The sequence below is a fragment of the Rhinoderma darwinii genome, chromosome 3 (assembly GCF_050947455.1).
Source record: "Rhinoderma darwinii isolate aRhiDar2 chromosome 3, aRhiDar2.hap1, whole genome shotgun sequence".
Taxonomy (NCBI): domain Eukaryota; kingdom Metazoa; phylum Chordata; class Amphibia; order Anura; family Rhinodermatidae; genus Rhinoderma; species Rhinoderma darwinii.
In genome coordinates, this window is record NC_134689.1 from 387,089,097 (window position 1) to 387,106,557 (window position 17,461).

The window sequence follows — 17,461 nt, forward strand, 5'->3', positions numbered from 1 at the left end:
AGAAATGCAGCAGTTGTGGATTCTCTAGTGTGAAGAACTCCCTTTTATTACATGTCTTTTATACATAGGGGTGATGTAAAGTGGGTGATCTCTTAAAAGCAGATCCCCAGGACCCCCCGTTATTACGGATCATTTGTCTCAGTACATGGGAGGCCGTTACCTTACTGTAATATACATGTTATGTGCACATAGTATATACTTATCTCTGGTATTGATAGAAATGTAATGATAAAGGAGGTGAACCCTTTACCGGTGACTACAGATGTACAATGTAGGACCCTCCAGTAATCCACAATCTTCTATTACATATCACTACGATGTTTGGCCCCAGATGTCACCAATGATAATAAAAGGTCGTGTGTTTCATTCTTTTCTTATAGGAGAAACACAACGTGTTTTTCTCAGAGGTTTGAGACAACTCAAACAAATCATGGATGAATTTCAGTCCGTACAAGGTAAGTTTATCTATTGCCACCATTTTATTCTACAATTGTCCTCCCATCTTAAAGGGGATAAAATCTCTGTTATGTCAATCACACAGAGATCACAGTGACTGGACCCCCAACTAACCTAAGAACAAGGGGGTCCTGTCCCCATACTGTAAATTATAAGGAATATTAGAAGTCATGTAGAAATGTCCTGAGCCGGCAGCCTGTTATATGTCATGCAGCTCCCTGGTGACTTCTAATATTCTTCTCAGTTACAGTAGGAGATACATGATCCCATATATAATAATAACAGATTGATACTATAAACATATGATGTATATTATACTCAGGATAGATAATACAGGAAACATAAATAACCAATAAATGTAATGTTCTTCACATAGGAACATCTGATGTACAAACTGAAAAACCTAAAACACGTCTGAGGAAAATAGTGGTGACTCTTCCTCCGACCATCAATGGTAAGTGTCTACTGGACGTCTTCTGTGTCTTCAATGGCAGAAAACTCATTATATTCATCATTTACATTGTTTATTTGATTTTTCTATAATATATTGTTTTATTATTTACAGAAAAGACGTCTGGCGAGATAATAAAACCATCGTCCATCGCCGTGCCAACATCCCCTGCAGGTAATATAATAACACATTATAGAACAGACTCATATCTATCCATAGAGGACATAACGGCTCCGCTTATACATGCAGCAGTCAGGGACAGAAGATACAAGTCTCAATCCCGCACATTGTCTTCCATGTCCACACTCAACATCCAGGAGGAGGAACCTGAAGACACTTATGGTCAGCAATGTATAGAAGGACGTCCAGTCAGGAGGAGGAATCCTGGAGACATTTCAGTAGACTAGAACCCCATTACTTCACCATATAGAGTCATGTATTACACTAGAACATGTTCCCTAATGATCCCCCAATGCTGATATATAGGGAGAGTAGGGAACAATAAGGCGTCTACTACATGTGGAGAAGGTGGGCTCCTCCATTATATTGTCTCCATAATAATGTTGTATGTGAATGACTCTCTGCTCTGTGCAGGACATCAGAATGGATTAGGATTATTGGGATTAGATCAACAATTTCTCTGTATTTTCTTCCAGGTCCAACAAGTGCAGTAATAACCAGCACAACACAGGGGTTTACATCCCCGACTGCTTCTGATCTACAGGAGATCGGTGAGTTCTCTAGATACATATATTGTCTGTTCTAGTACGAGGCTGACACTGGAATAAGATTCTCCATATATTGGGGTCACTTATTGTTATTTCTTTGTGAATAATTCTAATATGTCCTTGTTTATTATAGTAAAGACGTCTGCTGCAACTGAACAACCGTTGCCGACCACCACGACCACATCCCCTGCAGGTAATATAATAACACATTATAGAACAGACTCATATCTATCCATAGAGGACATAACGGCTCCGCTTATACATGCAGCAGTCAGGGACAGAAGATACAAGTCTCCATCCCGCACATTGTCTTCTGTGTCCACACTCAACATCCAGGAGGAGGAACCTGAAGACACTTGTGGTCAGCAATGTATAGAAGGACGTCCAGTCAGGAGGAGGAACCTGGAAACATTTCAGTAGACTAGAACCCCATTACTTCATCACATAGAGTTATGTAGTACGGAATTAATGGATTAGGATTATTGGAATTAGATCAACAATTTCTCTGTATTTTCTTCCAGGTCCAACAAGTGCAGTAATAACAAGCACAACACAGGGGTTTACATCCCCGACTGCTTCTGATCTACAGGGGATCGGTGAGTTCTCTAGATACATATATTGTCTGTTCTAGTACGAGGCTGATATATAGTACGAAAAATCTATATATAAAGTAGATGATTAATAATGCAGTTTAATTACTTCTATGTAATAGAATAGACTGGACAAACTATGAATAAATATATAGTTATGGAGGGTAATTTATGTACTTTTCTCACATAGGACACTCCAATGGAATTTCCACCAAAAAACAACTAAAATCCATCATTGTTCCACGTGGAATCCTCCATGGTAAGTTCATCTTGATCTTCTTGTTGTTCTCAGCCTCATATCTTGTTCTTCATGTGGATTCTACAATTAATAAAAATATAACACCTCCAAATGTCCCAGTGTAGAAGAAGCGGAGATGTAGAGGGGACTGGAAATCATGGAAATATTACAGGAAATATATATGACGCTCTTATCTGGAAATAATCATTCCTAAGAGAGTCTGAATACTCAGTTACATCCCTGTAGTCTATTTGGTAAAAAGGAAATCTTCAATAATAAAAGTGAATGTGAATTTTTATCATACAGGAGAAATCGGTTTTACCACAACAATTCAACCAAAGAAAATCCGGGTTGTATTTAGGACAAAGCTTGGTAAGTTCTGTCTGAGGAATTTCTTTATAACCTGTAAGACAATTAATCTCCTGAAAATTACATGTAACTATGACCCAATGTATTTCTATAGACAGTAATTGTCTCGAGGCAGTAGTAATATTACTATCTCATACAAAGAGGGACAATATGGTGGTAGATCCACCGCTATGTACAGAGACATACTGCACCCCTTTCCAGACTGGCACACCACTCACCAGTCTTTATATATGACCCATTAGAATAACATACAAGGATTTGGCCCTTTGCTTTACATGACGCTTTATTCCACTATCAATGAAGAAAAAATTTCCTGATGCAGTTCACACTCATATTCTGCATTGACTGACAACATACACTATGTTATCCTCCAACACACTATACCCCATAGCTTTACTGTGATGAGGGGCCAGTAATCTGGTTTAGTAGAATGAACAATAATATACTGCACAGTTGTATATTATGGTAGTGGACTGAATATGATGTAAGGAAATACATGTTCAGTGTTATGGCAATGCCCACTAATGCCACAGCCTGTTACCATTGGATATATCAGTCATTATAAGAGTAGATATACTGCTTACCAGCCACATATTTGGCCATTACCTGGGCACAGAGTGTTATGTCTTTTATCTTATGATTACAAGTTCTTCTATCTATTCCACTACTATAAGCATCACACACTTATATCTATAATATCACAATATCAGGATTCATACTTCATTTGTTTTTTACTTATAACCTCTAAAATAATTTTATTACTAATTTTCAGGTCGTAAAATCAATGAGGACATAGAAACATCCGACCATGCAGGTAACGTCTTCTCCAGTCTATTACATCATTCATATTATATATATAAACTTGTAAAGAATGACCCTCACAGATGTAATAAATAATAATGTACATGGGAATACATTTATTAACAGACTAACAAGTTAGTGGCTCTACAGGGGTTAAAATCATCTATTTCTCACACTTGACCCTGCAGGGTGACTATATTATTAGTCAGGGAAATGAAATCCCCAGTGACCACGATGTCCCCTCCATGTCACAGGCCAGTACACGGTTAACTAAAGGACCCTGTGATTGTGACATGGGTAGAAGAGGGATATTGGGGTCTATTGCAGTCACCAGGGAATTTTTAGGTTTTTGGTGTAGTTAGGTCTTGAATAGTAAATAAATTGCAGTAAATTATTTGCACCTCGGCAGCAGGATATTTTTTTACATCCATGATGCTTTTTAGTTTCAGGAAAAAGCCGACACTTTATAGTAGAAATCTAACTGCTCCAAATAATACAATACAAACCAAGCAGAACTGTAGATGCTGCAAATCAATGAAACATTTCTAAGAAATTGTAGACAATTGTTCTTAACCCCTTCCCGACATTTGCCGTACATGTACGTCATGGAAAGTACTGACTTCCCGCATCTTGCCGTACATGTACGCCAAATGTTTGGGACCGGCTCAGAAGCTGAGCCGGTCCCATCATCACCGGATCTCAGCTGTATCTTACAGCTGACATCCGGCTGTAACGGCGGGGACCGAAATTAGCTTCGATCCCCGCCATTAACCCCTTAAGTGCAGCGCTCAAACGCGATCGCTGCACTTAAGGTGTTTGCAGCTCATCGGAACCCCAGTAATGAAATTGCCGGGGTTCCGGTGGCTGCAATGGCAACCGGAGGCCTAATACTGGCCTCCCGGTCTGCCTAGCACCGAAGCCGGTCAAGATCCGCCCGGCGGCGGAGCCTGATCGGCTTCCGTAGCTGTCGGCAAGATGGCGCCGGGTCAGGAGCTGATCCGGCGTCATCAGCGGTGGAAGTCAGCTGTACTGTACAGCTGACATCCACCTGTAACGGCAGGAACCGGAGCTAGCTCCGATCCCTGCCATTAACCCCTTCGATGCAGCAATCGAAAGCGATTGCTGCATCGTAGCGGTTACTAGCATATCGCCAGCCCTGACAGGCAATCGGGACTGGCGACTGCTGTTATGGCAACAGGAGACACAATGGTCTCCTGCTCTGCCATTACGGAAGCCGATTTAGGCCCCGCCGGGAGGCGAAGCCTAATCGGCTTGCTGTCAGTGAATGACTGACAGATCTAATACATTGCACTACATAGGTAGTGAAATGTATTAGAAAAAAAAAAATCTGACCGTTGGAACTTCAAGTCCCCTAGTGGGACTTAAGAAAAAGTGTAAAAAAAGTATAAAAAAGTGTAAAAAAAAGTGCACAAAATAAAAGTTTGAAAACAGTAAAAGTTTCAAGTAATCAAATAAAACACAATCCCCCTTTTACTCTTATCAAGTCCTTTATTATTGAAAAATAATAATAAACCATATGTATTTGGTATCGCCACGACCGTAACGACCGGAGGTATCAAAATATTATATTATTTATTGCACGCGGTGAACAGCGTAAAAAAAAACGTAAAAAACGTTACCAGAGTTTCTGTTTTTTGGTCACTTTGCCCTACAAATATTAGAATAAAAAGTGATCAAAAAGTCGCACGTATCCAAAAATGGTACCTATAAAAACTATAGCTCGTCCCGCAAAAAACAAGCCCTCATACACCTCCGTCGACAAAAAAATTAAAAAGTTATGTTTCTCACAACTTGGCGACAGAAAAAATACATTCTTTTTACAAAAGTAATTTTATTGTGCAAAAAGTTGTAAAACATGAAAAAGTTCTATAAATTCGGTATCGCCGGAATCGTACTGACCCGCAGAATAAAGTTAACATGTAATTTATAACGCATGGTGAACGCTGTATAAAAAAAAAACGAAAAAAGCTGTGCCAGAATTGCGTTTTTTTGTTTACCTGGCCTCCCAAAAAATAGGATAAAAGGTGATCAAAAAGTCGCATGTACCCCAAAATGGTACCAATAATAACTACAGCTCGTCCCGCAACAAACCAGCCCTCATACCACTACGTCTATGAAAAATAAAATTAGTTATGGCTCCAATAAGTCAGGAAATAAAAAAATATGCAGTTGTGCCCGAGGGGAACATTTCTTCTGTTTGAAGAGGCGATTTTTCAAGGACCTAAAATTAGGGAACCAGGAAAGGGAGAGCCCAAACATATCTGCTGGAAGCGACGGTGCCCGTATTATACCAGGACAACACTTCCCAGCAAAATTCCCCAAACTACAAAGGCGCGGAGTGTGGACCAAAAGGGGGATAAGAAAGGACGCCACATATCAGTGCGACACCGGCCTGTGCAGAAAGGATTGCTTCACAGCGTAACACACATCTATGGATTATTTTATTGTTTTTTTACCCCATTATTATACCACCTGACTATGCCCCTTATATACTCCGCCCGGCTTACATATGCCCTACATTATAAACGGAAACACCAGTAAGACTCCAAACAAAACTACTACCAAGCAAAATCCACGCTCCAAAAGCCAAATGGCATTTCCTCCCATCTGAACCCTACAGCGTGCCCAAACAGCAGTTTCCTTCCACATATATGGCATCGTCATACCCGGGAGAACCCTTTTAGCAATTTTTGGGGTGTGTGTCTCCAGTGGCATAAGCTGGGCATGACATATTTGCCACTGAATGGCATATCTAGGGAAAAATATAAATTTTTAATTTGCACCATCCGGAGCGCATTCATTTATGGAAAAGACCTGTGGGGTGAAAATGCTCACTACACCCCTTAATAAATGCCTTGAGGGGTGCAGTTTCCATAGTGGGGTCACTTCCCAGGGGTTTATTTTTATTATTTCACATCTGAGCCTCTGCAGTTGTGAACCAATACTTTGTAAATCGCCAAATTAGGCCTCAATTTTACATGGTACCCTTTCACTCCTGAGCCTGGTCGACTGTCCAGGCAAGAGATTAGGGCCACATGTAGGGTGTTTCTAAAACCAGGAAACCCAGCATAATAATTAGAGAGCTGTCTCGTTATGGTGGCACAAGCTGGGCACCACATATTGTCCACATATCTGTGGAAAAAATCCCATTTTCACTCTGCAACATCGAGTTCACACTAATTTCTACAAAACACCTGCAGGGTTAACATGCTCACTACACCCGTAGGTAAAAGCATTGAGGGGTGTAGTTTCCAAAATGGGGTCACTTCTGGGGGGTTTCCACTGTTTTGGGCCCACAGGTGCCCAGAAACCAATCCAGAAACATCTGCACTCCAAATGGCGGTCCTTCCCTTCTGAGCCCTGCCGTGTGCCCAAACAGCAGTTTATGACCACATATGGGGTATTGCCGTACTCGGTAGAAATTGCTTTACAAATGTTGGGTTCTTTTTTTCCTTTATTTGTTGCGAAAATGAAAAAATTTGCGCTAAAGCTACGTCTTATTGAAGAAAAAGGATTGTTTTTATTTTCACTGCCCAATTCTAATAAATTCTATGAAACATCTGTGGGGTCAAAATGCTCACTACGCCCCTAGATGAATTCCTCAAGAGGTGTAGTTTCCTAAATGGTGTCACTTTTTGGGCGTTTTCATTGTTTTTTCCCCTCAGGGGCTTTGCAAAAGTGACATGGCCGCCGCAAACCATTCCTGCTCAATGTGATCTCCAAAAGCCAAATAGCGCTCTTTCCCTTTTAAGCCAAGCCGTGTCTCCAAACAGCCGTTTATTACCACATGTGGGGCATTGTTTTACTCGGGAGAAATTGCTTTACAAATTTTGTGGTGCTTTTTCTCCTTCAGTCCTTGTGGAAATGAGTAAAAATAAGCTAAACCTACATTTTCTTTGAAAAAATGTTGATTTTTATTTTCAGGGCCTACTTCCAATAATTTCTGCAAAAAACCTGTGGGGTCAAAGAGCTCACTATACCCCTAGATAATTTCCTCAATGGGTGTAGTCTCCAAAATGGGGTCACTTGTGGGGGGTTTCCACTGTTTTATCCCCTCAGGGACTTCGTAAATGTGACCTGGCCTCCGCAAACCATTCCTGCTAAACTTGAGCTCCAAAAGCCAAATAGCGCTCTTTCCCTTCTCAGCCCTGCCGTGTCTCCAAACAACCGTTTATTACCACATGTGGGGCATTGTTTTACTCGGGAGAGATTGGTTTACAAATTTTACGGTGCTTTTTCTCCTTCAGTCCTTGTGGAAATGAGAAAAAATTAGCTAAACCTACATTTTCTTTGAAAAAATTTAGATTGTCATTTTCAGGGCCTATTTCCAATAATTTATGCAAAAAACCTGTTGGGTCAAAACGCTCACTATACCCCTAGATAATTTCCTCAATGGGCGTAGTTTCCGAAATGGGGTCACTTGTGGGGGGTTTCCACTGTTTTGTCCCCTCAGGGGCTTTGTAAATGTGACATGGCCTCCACAAACCATTCCTGCTAAACTTGAGCTCCAAAAGCCAAATAGCGCTCTTTCCCTTCTCAGCCTCGCCGTGTCTCCAAACAACCGTTTATTACCACATGTGAGGTATTGTTTTACTCGGGAGAAATTGCTTTACAAATTTTACGGTGCTTTTTCTCCTTTAGTCTTTGTGAAAATGAGAAAAAAAATCGCTAAACCTACATTTTCTTTGAAGAAATGTTGATTTTAATTTTCACGGCCTACTTCTAATAATTTCTGTAAAAAAGCTGTGCGGTCAAAATGCTCACTACACCCCTAGATAATTTCCTTGAGGTGTGTAGTTTCCCAGATGGGGTCACTTTTGGGGGATTTTGACTGTTTTGGCACCGCAAGAGCCCTTCAAACCTGACATGGTGCCTAAAATTTATTCTAACAAAAATAAGGCCCCAAAATCCACTAGGTGCTCCTTTGCTTCTGAGGCCGGTGCTTCAGTCCAGTAGCACGCTACGGCCACATGTGGGATATTTCCTAAAACTGCAGAAACTGGGCAACAAATATTGAGTTGCATTTCTCTGGTAAAACCTTCTGTGTTATAAAAAAAATTGTACTAAATATTTATTTCTGCAAAAAAATATGAAATTTGTAAAATTCACCTCTACTTTGCTTTAATTCCTGTGACATGTGTAAAGGGTTAAGACATTTTCTAAATGCTGTTTTGAATACTTTGAGGGGTGAAGTTTTTAAAATGGGGTGACTTTTTGGGGGTTTCTAATATATAAGGCCCTCAAAGCCACTTCACAACTGAACTGGCCCCTGTAAAAATGGCCTTTTGAAATTTTCTTGAAAATGTGAGAAATTGCTGCTAAAGTTTAAAGCCTTGTGAGGTCATAGAAAAATAAAAGGATGTTCAAAAAACGATGCCAATCTAAAGTAGACATATGGGTGATGTTAATTAGAAACAATTTTGGGTGGTATAACTGCCTGTCTTACAAGCAGATACATTTAAATTGAGAAAAATGCTAATTTTTGCAATTTTTCGCTAAATTTTGGTGTTTTTCACAATTAAATACTGAACATATCGAGCAAATTTTGCCAGTAACATAAAGTCCAATGTGTCACGAGAAAACAATCTCAGAATCGCTTGGATAGGTGAAAGCATTCCGGAGTTATTACCACATAAAGTGACACATGTCAGATTTGAAAAATGAGGCTCGGTCAGGAAGGTCAAAAGTGGCTAAAGAGGGAAGGGGTTAATAAAGTGTAAATAATGAGGTAGATATTGTACCAGATCTGGACAACCTACCTCTAGAATAATAAAGGTTAATGGCTGGAATTTTATCATGTAGGTGAAACCGATATACAGAAAGAGCTAAAAATATTAAAGAAGATGATGGCTGGGACTAAAAAGAAGCGCGGTAAGTTCTATGTGAGGTAATTCTTTATAGACACTGAGATAATAACACTTATAATATAACATGGTATCTCATATAAACAGGGAGGCTATGGCTGTAGATCCACCTCTATATACAGAGACACAGCAGATCACACAGTAACACATGTAACTCTGAGACTCAGGTCAGGGAAAAGTTTCCTGATTGACATAATATCCATTTAATGACATTTCTAACAAGTAAATAATTATAAGATGCCGTTGAGTAAGAGAATATAAGTCACATACACTGGAATGATATAATAGAATTTGTGTTTGTGTCAGGACAGGCAGGTCCAGTGTCATGGTAATGCTCACTAATGCCACAGCCTGTTACCAGTGGATGTATCAGTCGTTATGAGAGTAGATATATACCAGTCACTGTCAGTCATATTTGGTCTGGACCTGGGCACAGACTGTTATGTCTCTTATCTTATGATGACAAGTTCTTCTATCTATCCCAATATTAGAAGCATCACACAGTTATAGCTATAATATCACAATATCAGGATTTGTATTACTTGTTTTATTCTAACTTCATGGAATTTTAAATTATTTCATTTTTAATTTTTAGCTCGTAAAATCAATGCAGGAAAAACATCTCCTGAGAAGGCAGAAACCATCTACCGTGCAGGTAACGTTTACTTCAGTCTTTAAGATCATTCTTGTCATTGATATAAATGTTATATACACAGATATGGGGCTCATGTACAGCACCATGTTATGCCTCTATACCACCTCCGAGTTATACAGAGTCGTAATATGGCGCCCATAGACATGTGGAGGGTTTTCGGTCTGATTCCATATTAATCTGACATAGAGCGCCTATAGCTCCATAGTACAGAGCTGCAGGAATTGTGTTCTCCTCTGTACAGGCTCCGTGCACACGCCATATACTGACATTTATACATAACATTCACACCAGAAATAAGTAGTGACCAGAAGAAAACATTTACTAATGATGAACTGTGTGACACGTCTTATTTCCAGAATTATCACCAGCGCCACCAGATTATGAGGAGGAGTCCTATCCCTGGATGGAAGACACAACAACTGAACGTAAGCTTCTCTACTCTCCCACATCTCTCATCTCTGTAATACAGTTCTGATAATCAATTATTGATTTTCTAATCATTTTCTTGTTTTCCAACAGCCTCTTATCAAACAACCATAAAAACACCACCAGCCCCAGCAGCAATCCAGAAACTAACAGTGCGTCTAGCAGCAGCAAGAAAAATGGCTGCAAAAATGAAAACAACGGCGCATACAGCAGCCGCAATAAGAGCGCCAACCATCCGTACAACAGCGCATACAGCAGCCGCAATAAGAGCGCCAACCATCCGTACAACAACAGCGCATACAGCAGCCGCAATAACAGCGTCTCCAGCCACACAACAAGATCTTGCAGCCACTGCCAGCATTACAGACGACAGCCTGAGAAAAATCCTGATCATCAGCGGTGCTGTCGGCGTTCCACTCCTGCTGGTCGCTGCCCTGTTAGTGCTGCTACTAGTGAAGCTGCACAACATTCAGAAATTGCTGGAAAGAGAAAGTGTCTGATGAGCGCTGCTGCTTGTAGAATATCGCTTGTTCTGGCACATGACATCTTGGCTGGTAAAGTAGGTCAACATCTGGATTGAACATAATGGCGGCTGTGAAGGGTTTCGTTGAGAAGACTCCTCCATCTTTTCAGTGGTGATCCATCATCAGAGGCGTAACTTGTAGCTCCTGTGTCCCAATGTAAAATCTACAACAGGGCCCCGACCTACCATATATCATCTATAATACTGGTGTCTTCTTATGTGGCCAAGGGCTTTTGGGCCCCTCAGACTCCAGGGCCCGGGTGCACCCCCTATAGCTACGCCCCTGTCCATCATTATCATAACTATGAAGACAGTATTAGGGAGTCCTGGTGATTGCCGGTGTGATGTGGGTGTTTCCACCATTATGTCAGTGTAGTGATATCATAGACTGACAATAGCGCACTATTAATTTACCACACATTCTTTGGTAGAAGCAGCTACGAGACTTTCCATTCTTGCTGTGAGGAAAGTGCGATAACAACTGCACAGATAATCATTACATCAATAAACTTCTACCACTCATCTGTGTCTGTGGAGCGTTGTATTAATAATATTCCTTATCTGAGTGAAAAGCGACTTCACATATAGAAAGGCTTCGCTCGGAGGGGGCTACCGGGGCACTTGCCCAAGAAGCAGAATGTGGGGTGTGCGCAACATGGGCTCCCTCCAGATTTAAAAAGAAATGATAAAAATCGTCCGTTATCTATTGGTCTAATCCTATAGATAGCAGCATGTATACTTCTCTCCTGGCTCTTCTTCAGCTCCGGGCATGGGGTTTCGATGCTGGTTAGCGTCAGGACACATTCTGTACCGCTAGGAGCTGAAAAAAATACGGAAGAAAGGTGGGTAAGTATATAGTTTGGGGTCTGAATATGTATTTATATCATGTCAGGAGTTAGATGTTAATATGGAGGCCCAGTCTGGTATGTGAATTAATTTAGGGTTCTGTTCTACAGTATATTAATAAATAAATATATTTATGTAGGTCTGAAACTAATATAGTAGTTTGATATTAATATAGGGATTGAGCCTGGGGTCTGATATTAGCCACTTCTGACATTTGACATCATAGATCCTTTTTATATACAGTGAAGGAAATTATTTGATCCCTTGCTGATTTTGTAAGTTTGCCCACTGTCAAAGACATGAACAGTCTAGAATTTTTAGGCTAGGTTAATTTTACCAATGAGAGATAGATTATATAAAAAAACAAAACAGAAAATCACATTGTCAAAATTATACAGTGGAGGAAATAAGTATTTGATCCCTTGCTGATTTTGTAAGTTTGCCTACTGTCAAAGACATGAACAGTCTAGAATTTTTAGGCTAGGTTAATTTTACCAGTGAGAAATAGATTATATATAAAAAAAAAAAAAATAATCACATTGTCAAAATTATATATATTTATTTGCATTCTGCACAGAGAAATAAGTATTTGATCCCTTTGGCAAACAAGAATTAATACTTGGTGGCAAAACCCTTGTTGGCAAGCACAGCAGTCAGACATTTTTAGTAGTTGATGATGAGGTTTGCACACATGTTAATGGAATTTTGGCCCACTCCTCTTTGCAGATCATCTGTAAATCATTAAGATTTCGAGGCTGTCGCTTGGCAACTCGGATCTTCAGCTCCCTCCATAAGTTTTCGATGGGATTAAGGTCTGGAGACTGGCTAGGCCACTCCATGACCTTAATGTGCTTCTTTTTGAGCCACTCCTTTGTTGCCTTGGCTGTATGTTTCGGGTAATTGTCGTGCTGGAAGACCCAGCCACGAGCCATTTTTAATGTCCTGGTGGAGGGAAGGAGGTTGTCACTCAGGATTTGATGGTACATGGCTCCATCCATTCTCCCATTGATGCGGTGAAGTAGTCCTGTGCCCTTAGCAGAGAAACACCCCCAAAACATAATGTTTCCACCTCCATGCTTGACAGTGGGGACGGTGTTCTTTGGGTCATAGGCAGCATTTCTCTTCCTCCAAAAATGGCGATTTGAGTTAATGCCAAAGAGCTCAATTTTAGTCTCATCTGACCACAGCACCTTCTCCCAATCACTCTCAGAATCATCCAGATGTTCATTTTCAAACTTCAGACGGGCCTGTACATGTGCCTTCATGAGCAGGGGGACCTTGCGGGCACTGCAGGATTTTAATCCATTACGGCGTAATGTTTTACCAATGGTTTTCTTGGTGACTGTGGTCAAAGCTGCCTTGAGATCATTAACAAGTTCCCCCCGTGTAGTTTTCGGCTAAGCTCTCACCTTCCTCAGGATCAAGGATACCCCACGAGGTGAGATTTTGCATGGAGCCCCAGATCGATGTCGATTGACAGTCATTTTGTATGTCTTCCATTTTCTTACTATTGCACCAACAGTTGTCTCCTTCTCACCCAGCATCTTACTTATGGTTTTGTAGCCCATTCCAGCCTTGTGCAGGTCTATGATCTTGTCCCTGACATCCTTAGAAAGCTCTTTGGTCTTACCCATGTTGTAGAGGATAGAGTCAGACTGATTAATTGAGTCTGTGGACAGGAGTCTTTTATACAGGTGACCATGTAAGACAGCTGTCTTTAATGCAGGCACCAAGTTGATTTGGAGCGTGTAACTGGTCTGGAGGAGGCTGAACTCTTAATGGTTGGTAGGGGATCAAATACTTATTTCTCTGTGCACAATGCAAATAAATATATATAATTTTGACAATGTGATTTTCTTTTTTTTTTTTTATATAATCTATCTCTCACTGGTAAAATTAACCTAGCCTAAAAATTCTAGACTGTTCATGACTTTGACAGTGGGCGAACTTACAAAATCAGCAAGGGATCAAATACTTATTTCCTCCACTGTATATATTTATTTGCATTGTGCACAGAGAAATAAGTATTTGATCCCCTACCAACCATTAAGAGTTCAGCCTCCTCCAGACCAGTTACACGCTCCAAATCAACTTGGTGCCTGCATTAAAGACAGGTCTTACATGGTCACCTGTATAAAAGACTCCTGTCCACAGACTCAATGAATCAGTCTGACTCTAACCTCTACAACATGGGCAAGACCAAAGAGCTTTCTAAGGATGCCAGGGACAAGATCATAGACCTGCACAAGGCTGGAATGGGCTACAAAACCATAAGTAAGACGCTGGGTGAGAAGGAGACAACTGTTGGTGCAATAGTAAGAAAATGGAAGACATACAAAATGACTGTCAATCGACATCGATCTGGGGCTCCATGCATCTCACCTCGTGGGGTATCCTTGATCCTGAGGAAGGTGAGAGCTCAGCCGAAAACTACACGGGGGAACTTGTTAATGATCTCAAGGCAGCTGGGATCACAGTCACCAAGAAAACCATTGGTAACACATCACGCCGTAATGGATTAAAATCCTGCAGTGCCCGCAAGGTCCCCCAGCTCAGGAAGGCACATGTACAGGCCCGTCTGAAGTTTGCAAATGAACATCTGGATGATTCTGAGAGTGATTGGGAGAAGGTGCTGTGGTCAGATGAGACTAAAATTGAGCTCTTTGGCATTAACTCAACTCGCCGTGTTTGGAGGAAGAGAAATGCTGCCTATGACCCAAAGAACACCGTCCCCACTGTCAAGCATGGAGGTGGAAACATTATGTTTTGGGGGTGTTTCTCTGCTAAGGGCACAGGACTACTTCACCACATCAATGGGAGAATGGATGGAGTCATGTACCGTCAAATCCTGAGTGACAACCTCCTTCCCTCCACCAGGACATTAAAAATGGCTCGTGGCTGGGTCTTCCAGTACGACAATGACCTGAAACATACAGCCAAGGCAACAAAGGAGTGGCTCAAAAAGAAGCACATTAAGGTCATGGAGTGGCCTAGCCAGTCTCCAGACCTTAATCCCATCGAAAACTTATGGAGGGAGCTGAAGATCCGAGTTGCCAAGCAATAGCCTCGAAATCTTAATGATTTACAGATGATCTGCAAAGAGGAGTGGGCCAAAATTCCATCTAACATGTGTGCAAACCTCATCATCAACTACAAAAAACGTCTGACTGCTGTGCTTGCCAACAAGGATTTTGCCACCAAGTATTAAGTCTTGTTTGCCAAAGGGATCAAATACTTATTTCTCTGTGCACAATGCAAATAAATATATATAATTTTGACTATGTGATTTTCTGTTTTTTCTTTTTATATAATCTATCTCTCACTGGTAAAATTAACCTAGCCTAAAAATTTTCTAGACTGTTCATGTTTGTGACAGTGGGCAAACTTACAAAATCAGCAAGGGATCAAATACTTATTTCCTTCACTGTGTATATATATATATATATATATATATATATATAATTTTTTTTTTTTTTATGAGGGCAGGGTTTTTCCAGGATTTTCCAGTGATGACCTCTAGGACCTACACCGATCATCAGAACGACGATCAAGTGAATGGTGGGGAACTGCCGTGACAATGAAGGGGCCAGAGAACTGTGACCCCTTCATTAGACTTTCTTCTAGTTAGTCTTCACTTCTTCTAGTTGGTCTCCTTTAAATAAATACAGTACAATAAACACTCAGGTTTCCTTTGCTTATATTACTTATTTTTTTTTTTTTTGTAAATTCTTTATTTTTTGTTTTAAAGTATTCTAGGGGGGGGGGATGGGGTACAGAAGAAAAAAAACAAGGGATGGGTGGGATAGTAACACAATAACAGGTCATGTTAAACATATTCCCCTTGGGGGAACTAGCTGACTAATACAAATAATCAGTAACTATCTAATTAGCGTATTTATTTGTAATAGAAGAACACATTTATAGAGTTATACTTGCACAGGGTCTCGAGAAGGTATCTGCTTGTTGGCCCGATGTGTGAACTATATTTTCTTATGACGTGGTGTTAATTCGTTATGTTTGTGGTAAGTGGGATTCTATGTCTTTTGAGCCATAAAATGTAGACCAGTCATTCCAGATGCTCATATATTTATCATATTGTAAGTTCCTAGACCATTTGTTTCTTTCATAGGATTGGATGAGATTGATCTCTTTTAACCATTCTAGAATTGTAGGGGGATTTGTATCTTTCCAATGTCTCGCTATTAGAGTTTTTGCTGCGTTCAAAAGGTGAGGTATAGTGGAATTTGAGTTACTATATTGATGAGTAGTATCTAGATTGAGTAATACCAGTTCTGGTGTAAGAGTGATAGTTTTTCCAGTATATTTGTTTAAGATCGATTCAATAGATTGCCAAAAGTGGGAAATATCACAGCATTTAAACCATATATGTAACATGGTACCTTTTTCTTTATTGCATCTCCAACATATAGGTGAATGATTCTGATCTATTTTATTTAATATGTCCGGGGTTTTATACCATGTTGTTATGATTTTATAATTGAGTTCCTGGATTTTTGTAGAAACGGAGAACGAGTGGGAGTTCTTAAGAATCAATTTAGATTGTTCCGACGTGAAGGCGATGTTTAAGTCATTTTCCCACTTCAATAAATATGATGGGAGTGCCTGTGGGGCTATAAGAAATTTATATAGTTTCGCTATTTGGCCTTTGACTGGTCTGTTTTGGGATTTTATAAGATTAATTAAATTCCTCTGATTTAAGTCAGTAATGTCCGGGAGGAAAGGTTTGATGGATCCCAGTATGACCTCCGTTTCTTGTGGGGTTAAATTTAGGCCTTCCAGGTTAGGTATCGACTTCAGATCTGAAATGATATTATTGTTTGCAATGAGATGTCTAACCGGTAGTTTCGCTAAGCCTTTATCTCTGGTTAGTCTTTGTTTTAGAGATCTGCATCTATTCGGTATGAGGAATGAAAAGGGTGTGGCCTCACAAATCTTTGGTATGAGATTGTATTTTTTATTGAGTTTATGCCAAATTCTTAACGTGTTATTAATCAGGGTATTTACAACTGATTTATATTGGAATTTATTATATGGGGTGGTCCAGATGTAGTTTTCCAAGTTTTTATCCAGCATGGCCATTTCAATATCTGACCATAATTTCCGGCCGGGATACACATAACATTCAAGTATTCTGTTTAAATGTACAGAATCACTATATTTCTCAAAATCTGGTAGCCCTATGCCTCCCGAGTTCTTGGAACGCGTTAAAGTGTCATGTTTTACCCTATGTCCTTTAGTTTGCCAGATAAATTTAGATGTTAATTTCTTGAGCGTAGTGAAAAAGAATTGTGGCAAGCTAATCGGGAGTGTTTGGAGGAGGTATAAAACTCTTGGCAGGATTATCATTTTAATAATATTAGATCTTCCAAACCACGATGTTTGTATCGAATTCCAAGAATTAAGGTCTTTCTCTATTTTTTCCAATAATGTTTTGAAGTTTAGTTCATAAAGTTTTGAAAAATTTGGGTTTAT